This window comes from Embiotoca jacksoni, unplaced genomic scaffold, assembly GCF_022577435.1.
Source record: "Embiotoca jacksoni isolate LCO1_2020_lvr unplaced genomic scaffold, fEmbJac1.0.p SCAF_40, whole genome shotgun sequence".
NCBI lineage: Eukaryota > Metazoa > Chordata > Actinopteri > Embiotocidae > Embiotoca > Embiotoca jacksoni.
In genome coordinates, this window is record NW_027185393.1 from 820727 (window position 1) to 831811 (window position 11085).

General features: G+C 45.3%; 1 pseudogene; it reads right to left on the reverse strand.

Annotated features, from left to right (window-relative positions):
- Window positions 1–3520: 3520 nt before the first annotated feature.
- LOC138209752 (piggyBac transposable element-derived protein 4-like) lies at window positions 3521–5461 on the reverse strand (annotated as a pseudogene).
- Window positions 5462–11085: the final 5624 nt, after the last annotated feature.

Here is an 11085-nt window from a genome sequence, read left to right on the forward strand (position 1 = left end):
GAGTTTATTCACACCTCTGGACGTTTTTTTTTTTATTGGTGCAAGAACAAAACTGGTGATATTTACAACAATGATTGTGTCAAGAGCAGAGTACACAGGGCCAGATCTTATGTTTCAGCAAGCTTGAGTTCAGGACTCTTGTGCTGAAAGGTGGATTATTTTAATGATAATATTTGTTTCTTGCTTAAATGTAGTCATGAACTATGCAGCCTGAACAAACGATGAGGTTTGTCAGAGACTTGAACAAAAGGGTTTGGGTGATAACAGATGGCCTTTTCTGATGGGATGGTATAATGCATTATCAATGTCTGCGTTGTCACTTTAAGATGAAAACACAAATCTAAATGTGGTGATGTTGAATGGAGGGCTGACTCCTCCCTCATTTTACCAATCAACAGGATATAAATACCACCTGCTGTCACTTGTTCTCTCCCTACTGTGGCTGGTTTTGTTGGAGTTGCAGGTATGTAGTGAAATGATCACGCTTCATGCCAATATGCCAAGTTTAAACTGCATACCTAGTGTCTACATGTGGGACAGCTTTATCTGACAAAGTGACTGGGATCTAGTGTTGGGAAACCCCATGATGGTTCGGCTGTCTTGATGTTCAGCTCTATGCCAGAGGTGGTGAGTAGCTGGGAGCTACATTATGTATTTTAATTGGCAGCATGGTGGGCTTAGTTGAACTGAACTATTCTTTCTATTTTGTAGCTGCACCTTCTGCTGCCTTCGGTCCTGTGTGGACTGTTGACTCTTAAACAGCAAGACCCACAAGGATGCATGTCCCTTGCCCCGCATCGAGGAGTCCCTGATGCCCTGTCTGGGGCCTGCTGGTTCTTAAAGCTGGATCTTGTTAGTGGGTACAATCAAGTACTAGCCACCAAAAAACATAAAATGAAGGCAGTACTCTATTCTGGCTGTTCAAATGGAGCCAAATGCCACTTGGTTTATGTATTTTCAAGAGGTTAATGGAGAGACTGTTTGGAGATCAGAACTGCCAGTCATTGTTAGTGTAGATGGATAATGTTGTGTTTTTCTTTTCTAAAATGTAGCACAGCGCATGGAGTGTTTGAATAGTGTGCTGGGCTGCCTGCAAGAGGGTCTCAAAGTTGGAAAAGGGTTCCTCCTTCAGACATCAGGTGAGGTACTGGGGCCACATTAGATCCAAGGGTGGTGTGTCTGCAGACCCTGCCAAAAGAAAGGTGGTCTCAAAATGGCAGCATCCTAACCGTGTGTCTGAGTTGCGTTCCTTCCTAGGATTACCTGCGCTTTATAGAGGAGTTCCCCCAGCTGGCTTCCCCTTTGAACTGTATACTTGCTCACTTTACTGGCACAAAATGCAAGAAACCTTTTGGAAAGAATCTACCCACTGCATGGATGGAGGAGAGTGAGCAGAGCTATGAGGGCCTTCAGTGTTATTGCCTTGCCCTTTATCCGAGAGATTTCCCTTTATCCTACAGTGGACTTGGTGCTGTGCTTTCGCAAGAACAGGTGGGTAAAGTCAGACCTGTAGTTAAGCCTGCAGAGCGCAACATGAACAACTACAGCTCTATGAAGTTTGAGTTTTTGGCTCTCAAATGGGCAATGACTGAAATTCAGACATTATCTGCCTGGACAGAAATATGTGGTGTATAATGACAATAACCCTCTGAGCCATCTTTCTACAGTCAAGCTGTGTGCTACAGAACAGCGTTGGGCTGCAAAACTGTTTGATTTCACCATCAAGTATGGGCCCAGTCACAGCAATCAGAATGCAGACTCCCTTTCCTGGCAGCTCCGAGTCAGTGCGAATGCATTGGAGTATGCAGCCCCAGGCAGTTCAGTTCCAGCGTCCCTGCAGCAGGCTAATCAAGCTATTCATACAGCGGAGGCTACCCAGTCAGTCCGCTATGTTGGCTTTCCCTTATCACACCCAGTCTGATCTACGCGTCTTACAGGAAGCGGACCCTCCCATCAAAGAGTTCCTGAAATCTTGGACCAGGAGGAAGGGCCTTGATGCAGTTGAACAATGCCAGGCCTTCAAGAAAGCTCTTGTGCTGGTGAGACAGTTGGACTGGGAGAAGAGGAAGTGTTCTATCATAGAGTCTTCTGCCCTGAGGGAGAAGAAGTTCTCCAGTTGGTACTTCCTATAACACTCAAGAGTCAGGTCCTGCATCAGCTGCATGATGAACATGGGCACCAAGACAGTGAAAGAACTCCTGACTTGGTCCATCAGCGGTGCTACGGGCCAGGAATGCACCATGACATCGAACCATGGTGCCAACATTGTGAACGATGCCAGTTAGCTAAGGACTCAACCTGCTGCCTGTGCTTACATGGGCCATCTGATGGCTGCCAAACCAAATACTGGCTGTTGACTTCACTGTCCCAGAGCCATCAGAGAATGGGATGGAAAATGTCCTTATGACTGGTGTCTTTTTGAAATACACCTGCAGTTCTAACCCATGAACATCGTGCTTATACAAACATTTTTAGCGCCTCCTCATCAGACAGCTCTGCTGCTTCTATGGCATTGATAAATGCCACACTTCTCCTTACCATCCGGCTGGTAATGGAGACTCTACACAATCTCCTGTGCACTCTACCTGTCATCGAGGAGAAGGATTGGGCATGCCGCTGCGAACAACTCACATCAGGTAAAACACCATCGCTCCCTCCTCAAAACTAAGACATTGTAATTGAGAGTCTTTTTAGGGGGCTACACACGTTGTTTGTTTGAAGAGACTGACTTTGAAGGTTGTGCAACAAAATATTAAGTTAAGGGTCCCATCAACTCTTGTCACTGTCATTTTCATGTATTTAAAATATTTGGTTAAATCAGAAATCTAAAGTCTGATTTTTATTAAATATAAAATAAACAATGATATACAATCATCCACGACTGTTTATAGTGCCTCTAACTTGCAAATCTACAAGGTGCTTTATGACGTTTGCCTTCCATTCTCACACACACACTTGCACAACAATAATGTCAGTTACCATACATTTACCACCCATTGGGAGCAATGTGGGAATTAGTGTCTTGCCCATGGACACTTTGGCATGTGGATTGGAGGAGGCAGGCATTAACACTTGTGTTGTCCTCACATTTTCTAGACACCCAGTGCCCTCGGGTCAAACTGTCCAGCTTTATCAAAGGCCTTGATTTCATATTGTCTGTACACCCAGTGCCCTCGGGTCAAACTGTCCATCGTTATCTCGTATTGTCTGTACACCCAGTGCCCTCGGGTCAAACTGTCCATCGTTATCTCGTATTGTCTGTACACCCAGCGCCCTCGGGTCAAACCGCGCAGGGTGATCTCATATTCAGATTCAGATTCACATTTAACTTTATTGTCATTGCACAGATTACAAGTACTAGGATAACGAAATGCAGTTTTTTTTTATCATCTGACCACAAGTGCAAAAGAAAGCAGTGAAAGGGCAATGTGCTAGATAAATACAATATAAACAGTATGGACAGTATATACCATATTGTCTATACACCCAGTATCCTCGGGTCAAACCGTCCAACGTTATCTCATATCGTATGTACACCCAGAGTCCTCGGGTCAAACTGTCCGGCGCCATCTACGGCCTCAATTTGCACACGCGGGACAGCAGGCGAGCCTTTGCAGATGTATTTCTTACACCCGTAGCACATTGAGTTTTACTGTCCTTCTTCGGTGGACAGATCTGACACCTCTTCCTCTTCTTCGCCCCGAGAGCTGGGGCGCTGTTTGGGGCTGACGCCAGGGCAGGCTGATCCTCGGGCGCGTCGCAAGACCTGGGCCTCTGAACGGCTTTCATAACCGAGGCGGCAGCTTCCGTGCGGGGGAGACGTTCCCTTCTTTCGATGAACGGGGTTACGAGCGCTTTGCCCAGCTGCTCCAGGAACACCCTCCTCTTGTTCTTTTTACCAGGCATTAGGGTTAAGCTCTCTCCATATCACAAAGGCGTTGTAGGAGGATACGTCAATGATGTTGTGGAATACGACCAGGGGCCAGCGAGCGGTCATCTGTCTGCAACTGTACGTTCCTATCACCTTATCTAGGTTGTCCACACCTCCTTTGTGGCAGTTGTAGTCTAGGACGATGGCAGGCTTCCTGTCGTCTCGATCGCTGACAGCGGCCTCTGTGTGGCGCGTGCTCATGAGTAGCACATTCTTGTTTTTCTTTGGGAAGTAGGACACTAGAGCAGTCGTGGGCGTGAAGGTGAACTTTGACGAGAACACCCGTCTGTCCTTTGGTGTAAGCAGCGCAGGCAGAAGCTCGGGTTTGTTCTTGCGTACCGTGCCGACCACGGTGATATTCTTCTTCAGGAGCTGTCGTCCGAGTTCGTAAGAAGTGAAGAAGTTGTCATGGGTCACGTTGCGACCACCGAGACCCTCCGTCACGTCGAGCACGACTCGCATCCCTTGGTTCTTCTCCGAGCCGCCGCTGCTAGCCTTCCCGGTGTAGACTTGCATCTTCCAAGCGTAGCTGGATCTCGCGTCGCAAGCCACCCACGACTTGATCCCGTATTTCGCCGGCTTGCTGGGCATGTACTGATGGAACGGACAATGACCTTTGGAGAGGGGAGAACACATTTGGTTGTTTGTGGGGTTTTTTGGGGTTTTTTGCTCGGGTTACAGGAAAGCTGGTAACGCGAAACACGTACACGGTTTGCACCTTGTGGCAATCGCCTGGTTATGTTATTTTGTAAACCTGAACAATGAGAAACAAAACAAAAATATAGAAACCCCACCTCTGAATGGCACCAGTTGCTCATCCACGGTCACTTCGGGCCCTGGGTTGTAGAGGTGCAGCAGTCGCTCCACCCACGCGTCCCAGACCTCTCGTACGGCTGCCAGTTTGTCTGTAGCACATCTGGCGGGTCTCGTCTCGCGGTCATCGAACCGTAAAAGTCTCGAGTCAGTGTGATAGACTTTGAGTGGCATAGTGGCACAGAAAGTAACCCTTCCGCTCTCCGCGTCCCATAGACTGGCCGCGGCCTCGCCTCGGGACCTGTAGACGCCGGCTAGGATGAGCAGCCCTATGTATGCGCGCAGATCGGTCTCGTTCATCGCTTTCCAGCCGTCTCCGTACCTTCTGAAACCCTGAGGATTGGTCATCTCCAGGAGGATTGTTTCTATCGCCGGCGTGACAAACAGGGAGAACGTAGAGGCTATGTCGTGAGCGTGTGACACCGCGTACGTGGTGGGACCTGGGTCCGTCGCGGTCCCCGCCGGCTGTCCTCCGGCTCTACTTGACCCTTTGGCGTACGATGCTGATGACCATGTTATTTTTCCATTTTTGGGGAGGAGAGTTTCACCCCGGGAAATTTCCTGTTCTTCGTCTTCTGACGCCGAGTCGTCGTGGTCCGGATTGTACTCTTCCCCGTCTTTTTCCTCAGACACATCCTCCGCTTCCTCTTCGTAATCTTGCTGTACGTCCGACATGAGCTGTTGCACGACCTGTTCGGCTGTGAAACGCGCAGCCATGGCTTCGACGTGTAGGACAGAGTCGCGTGTCCACACGTGTCACCGAGGCTAGATTAATATATTATGGCTTCGACGTGTTGGACAGGGGTTGAGGAGGGGGGCGCGTGTGTCCGCACGTGTCACACAGGCTAGATTAATATGTTACGTTTGCTCGTACGCAAACTAGACAAAATGTGGACCGGGTCGAGATTTACCACAGGCGATCGAGTCCATCTCTCCGCCTGGGTCAGGGAGGGTCACGTGTGCGACCCGAGGACGAGGGGTGTGCGTGGGACCAGAGTCCTGGTTTTCTTTGTTTTGTTTTTACAAATTGTATAACCGTCAGGCATCTATTACCAATTGTTCATTTTTGTCACAGGTGACTCACTCAGAAAAACATGTCCATTGTGCAATCGTAGACATTTCTTAGTCCCAGTCCTCCACCCAGTGCCAAGAGAGCATACGAAGGGTAAAACACTCCTGCGACGACAACTCCCAGAGGACGAGGGTTGTGTTGGACCTGGGGCCTGGGTCACAGAGACCCGAGGACGAGGGTTGTGTTGGACCTGGGGCCTGGGTCAGAGGGACCCAAGGATGAGGGTTGTGTTGGACCTGGGGCCTGGGTCAGAGGGACCCGAGGACGAGGGTTGTGTTGGACCTGGGGCCTGGGTCACAGAGACCCGAGGACGAGGGTTGTGTTGGACCTGGGGCCTGGGTCAGAGGGACCCAAGGATGAGGGTTGTGTTGGACCTGGGGCCTGGGTCAGAGGGACCCGAGGACGAGGGTTGTGTTGGGCCTGGGTCACAGAGACCCGATGACGAGGGTTACGCGGGGACTGGGTCAGAGGGACTCGAGGACGAGGGTTGTGTTGGACCTGGGGCCTGGGTCACAGAGACCCGAGGACGAGGGTTGTGTTGGACCTGGGGCCTGGGTCACAGAGACCCGAGGACGAGGGTTGCGCGGGACCTGAGGCCTGGGTCACAGAGACCCGATGACGAGGGTTACGCGGGGACTGGGTCAGAGGGACTCGAGGACGAGGGTTGTGTTGGACCTGGGGCCTGGGTCAGAGGGACCCGAGGACGAGGGTTGCGCGGGACCTGGGGCCTGGGTCAGAGGGACCCGAGGACAACACAAGGGTTAAACCACCAACTCTGCAATGAGTGGATAATATGCTCTAACATCTGAGCCACGAGAGAAAAGTATTTCATTATTCATTAATTTACATTAGTGTTTCAACATTGTTGAAGGATAGGCTTATTCATAGTTAGAGGACGGGCTTATTCAGTCTTTTCCTGCTGCTCTTGTTGGACTGTGTCTTACTTTGTTATTTGTAGATAGTTTTTGATTCATGTCTATTCCCCTCTGCTATGTCACCATTGCAGGAGATTAAATGAATTGCCCTGCTGAGAACAGCCAGATGTGCCTGGCCTGTGTCCTATCTGTCATGTTGCTGATTTGGTCCTCTGCTCCTTTTTGACCTGTTCTCCTACACAGCCTCTCCTGTTCAGTTGGCTTATCCGCAGATATTTTCCCTTCGTTATCATTAATCTTGAGATTTTAAAATCTTTTTTTTTTTTTTTTTTTTACTCATTTCAAATGTTCCCTCAATTTAAATTGGTAACTGTTACAAAGACTATAAGAATGATGGATGATTGCAATATACAATATCTGGGATTCAATCATCTTTTGACTCATCAACAGGATTCTTCTTAGAAACTTCAGAAGACAAAAGGGTTGAGCAACAGGTGAAATCCTCCTAAAAAGTATATTTTTAGAGCCACCTCTGGGTTCGAGGGGAGACCCTTGGAATATAAGAGGACTCTCAGTAGAACCCCCTCGGTGAGCTTTAGTCAAAACTCTTGGTTATAAAAGGGTTCTTGGTATAACCTCTTGTATAACCCAAACCTATTGGGTTATGAACTGCAGAAGGTGGGAAGGTTCTGGATAGAACTAGCCAGAGAGGGTTCTGGTTTGACACCATTAATGGTTCAAGTGAAAAGCTTTATTTCTGAGAGTTTAGAGCAGAGCATTTGTAAATCAGTCAGTGGGAGAGGAAAATGACCGAACACATTAAAAAGGTGTCATTGGTCAACACCTCGGTGCTAGCTGTTAAAACTAAACAAAATTAAACAATATCTAACAAACACAAAAGGTCCTTCAGATTTAGGCACCAAAAACCACGTGGTTAGATTTAGGAAAAGATCATGGTTTTGGTTTAAATGTGACAGTTTGGTTTGGCTTAGGCACCAAAACCACTTAGTTCGAGTTTGGCACCAAACCTATTTGGTTTGTATTAGGCTCCAAAAATACTTGATTAGAGTTTGGCTACCAGTACAAACTGACTTTGGTCTGCTCAGGGTCCAACTAATTTCCTGACTTGAAGAAATTAACAAATTTGATTGTCTTTTTGAGACTTCACCAGTTGCCTCCTTGTTGCTGAGGTTCAAGTTGTAGTAACATTAGTTCATGCACAAAACTCACACTTCAGGTGTTACTGCATGAGTAATTGGCATCTCTCTTTTTCTTTGAAATGTATAATGCATGCAAAATGGGAAAACAAGTGATTTACGATCATCCTCAATGTGAAATAAAAGGGTGATAGGAAAAATAACATTAAATGATTTATTTACAGATATTAAAAGAGAATACAGGACGTCCCAGATCCAAACAAACAGGTGCTGATTCAAATCTGGTTGTGGGACAAATTAACCATGAAACCAAATATTAAAGCCAAAACACCTCTTCCTTCTTCATTACCTCAACCAAATCTAGGAGGCCAGATTTGCCTTGAGAGAAAGCGCACATATTTTAAACAATACGCATGGCAGCTTTAAAAACCTCTGTAGAAAGGCATCAGTTGTTCCCAGCCTTTCTTCAAGTAGACCAAGTCAATGATTATAATGATCGGATGTACAATGTTGAAATCTGAGGAGCTTTTGGATGGTAGAAAAGGCTGCCACATTAAAAGGTACTTTATACCAGATATTAGTGTCCAATATTAGTACAGTCAATATTTCATGACCATAAACAAATCCATTAACAAAATGTATGTGATTTCCATTTGTGCTTTTTTCTTTCTTAAATATGAAGCACATCAAATAGCAAAGTGACTGTACCATCATGCTCGTGACATTTCCTGATACCCCAATCTACTGCACAAGCCCTGTTTTTGTGCAGAGTAGCATGTGGGTATCATCATATACTGTGCCATGGGAGAAAACATCTGAAAATTTGAGGTGTCTCTTACAGTAGAAGAGACCAGAAGCTGCAGGTGGATGGCATATGGTGAGAGTCATTGCAGGAGCAATAAGACAGTTTTGCTTGAACCCCCATTCAGGCAGTTTGCTGAACTGGCTCAGAGCATTGTGGGTAAATACTGTGGGTCTTTTGAAGACAAAACAGAAGAGGGAGAATGACTGGGTGAGGAATGTTACACTTTAATCATACAAATGAGGACCAGGATAGAGTTTTTTTTAGCTGAGACAATACTGAGAGAAGTAAAATGATTCATTCCTTCCCTGAATGAAGAGCAACCAGGACCATCAGGAAAGTGTGCCAACACAGATCACTATGGCAGCGTCAACTGGCAGACTTCAGATCTACCCAAAGATGAAAATAGAGACTCTCTGAGGAAAAAAAAGATAACTATTGACTATTTATTCCCGGCAGGGATGAAGAGGTGTAGACCAGAGGTGATCCAATGACATTAATGCAATTCCCTCACCAAGTATGTCATTTACAGACAGAGTGGCCCTTCATGCACACGTTTTCACTGCAGCACTTCTGTACATTGGAAATCACTGGCTAGAAAGGACAAAAACAAGCTTTTATTTTTCTTTAAATTACCCTTTGAAATGGAAAAAAGCTCCACAGCTTGGACAGACAGATGGAAGACATGGATGCTGGACTTGCTGTTTTATCAGTCATGATTGGTTACTTCAAAGAAAAAGAAGATGCTCTATTTGTACAATATTGCAACCAGTTTGATCTTTGATTTCTGGCTTTATGAATATTGTGCTTGGCATTTCTAATTGTGTTTTCTGTTTATTTTGTGTTGCTATAAACTTTCAACGAGGAAAACGCTGATCAGCACTGACACACGTTGACTTAAAGGGTTCCTTCGCCAATAAAGCATACAAGTTTTATGCTGTGTGCGGTCTTGAAACCCTAGAGTTGTGGATGAATTTGTTGATACCCACAGCTCTGAGAAAAAAAAAACTGCTTCAGTCCTTCTAAAAATAAAGAAAAAATGTTTTTCTCATGTAGACATGCAGCCTTTGGTACAGAGTAAAGCAAAGAAAGTGTAAAAAAAAAAATACAACTCAAGTTATTACTTCTACAAATATTATTCTGAAATGGCTGCAACAGATTTGTTGTCACCCCCAGAAAAAAAAATTAATAATTGGATTATAATGGTGTTTCAAACAAACTTTCTTTAATCAGAATCACATGTCTTCAGTCTTCAGTAATCAGTCACTCAGCCTCTTTCAATGGTGAAAAGTGGTCATTGTGCTGTTTGGTATCATTGTGTGCACCACACTGAAAATGGAGCAGAGAAATCAAGATCAGAAAGACAATTATAGACATGTATGTTAAAGGTAAAGGCTATAAGATCACCATGCTTATTGATGTTTCTGTGACTACAGTTGCAAATATTACTGAAAAGTTGAAGTAGTCAAACTGGCTGGATGCAGCCGCAGGAGGAAAACGGACCCCAGATTAAACAGAAGGATGGTGCTGATGGTCGACAAAGAACCAAGCAACTTCCAGGTAGATTTAAGCTGAATTCAAACTTAAAAATACATCAGTGCTGTTTTTTTTATTTAACACAGTGGGCTCCATGGAAATCGACACAGGAGGACCCCACTGTTGAAAAAAAGAATGATTTAAAAACCAAACTGGAATTTTCTAAAAAGCATCTTGAGAAGCCACAATGCTTCAGGGAGAATTCCCTCTGGACAAATGAGACGAAACTGGAAATCACCCAAACTTTGTGTTCAGAAATGAAAAGATGGAAGTATTTCTTGACTAGAACACCACAGCGGCTGTGCAAAACCTTTTAGTCTGTGCAGGGCAACATGAAATCTGTCACCACCATTTTCATTTGATTTATTATTTCAAATATTCTGTTGAATCAAAAACAAAGTGAAAACACTTAGCAAATAAGATATTGCTGCATCAAAACATATTTTTTTAATTCCACAAAACAGGAGAAAAGAGGGCAAACTGGGTTGAGCTAAATCTTTACCACTGTTTTCTACAGGGTTTTATTTTTTTCATTACAAAAAAATGCACATTTTTGTAGTTTATTCTTTTTATGACAAAGTCACAGACAAAGGGAGACGATGCCCGTCATTTGGTTTTGGCCGAATGTGTAGTTTCTGTAGGGTCTGTAGGCTCCATGATGAGACAGTCCAAGTGGATAAAATGGCTGCCTGTTTTAACATGTCAGGGGCAGAGATGAAGGCAGACAAAGACAGGCAGATGCAGCCAAAAGCAAAATATCTGATGAACCACCGACAGCTACTCATACTGCAGGACTGCAACAGGATCAGTAGATAATGCTACAATGCTCCAGTGTTGGGTGATGAAGTGACATTGTATGAGCTTCACATCCTCCATTACTGTAAGTCTGCTCTGGTCTG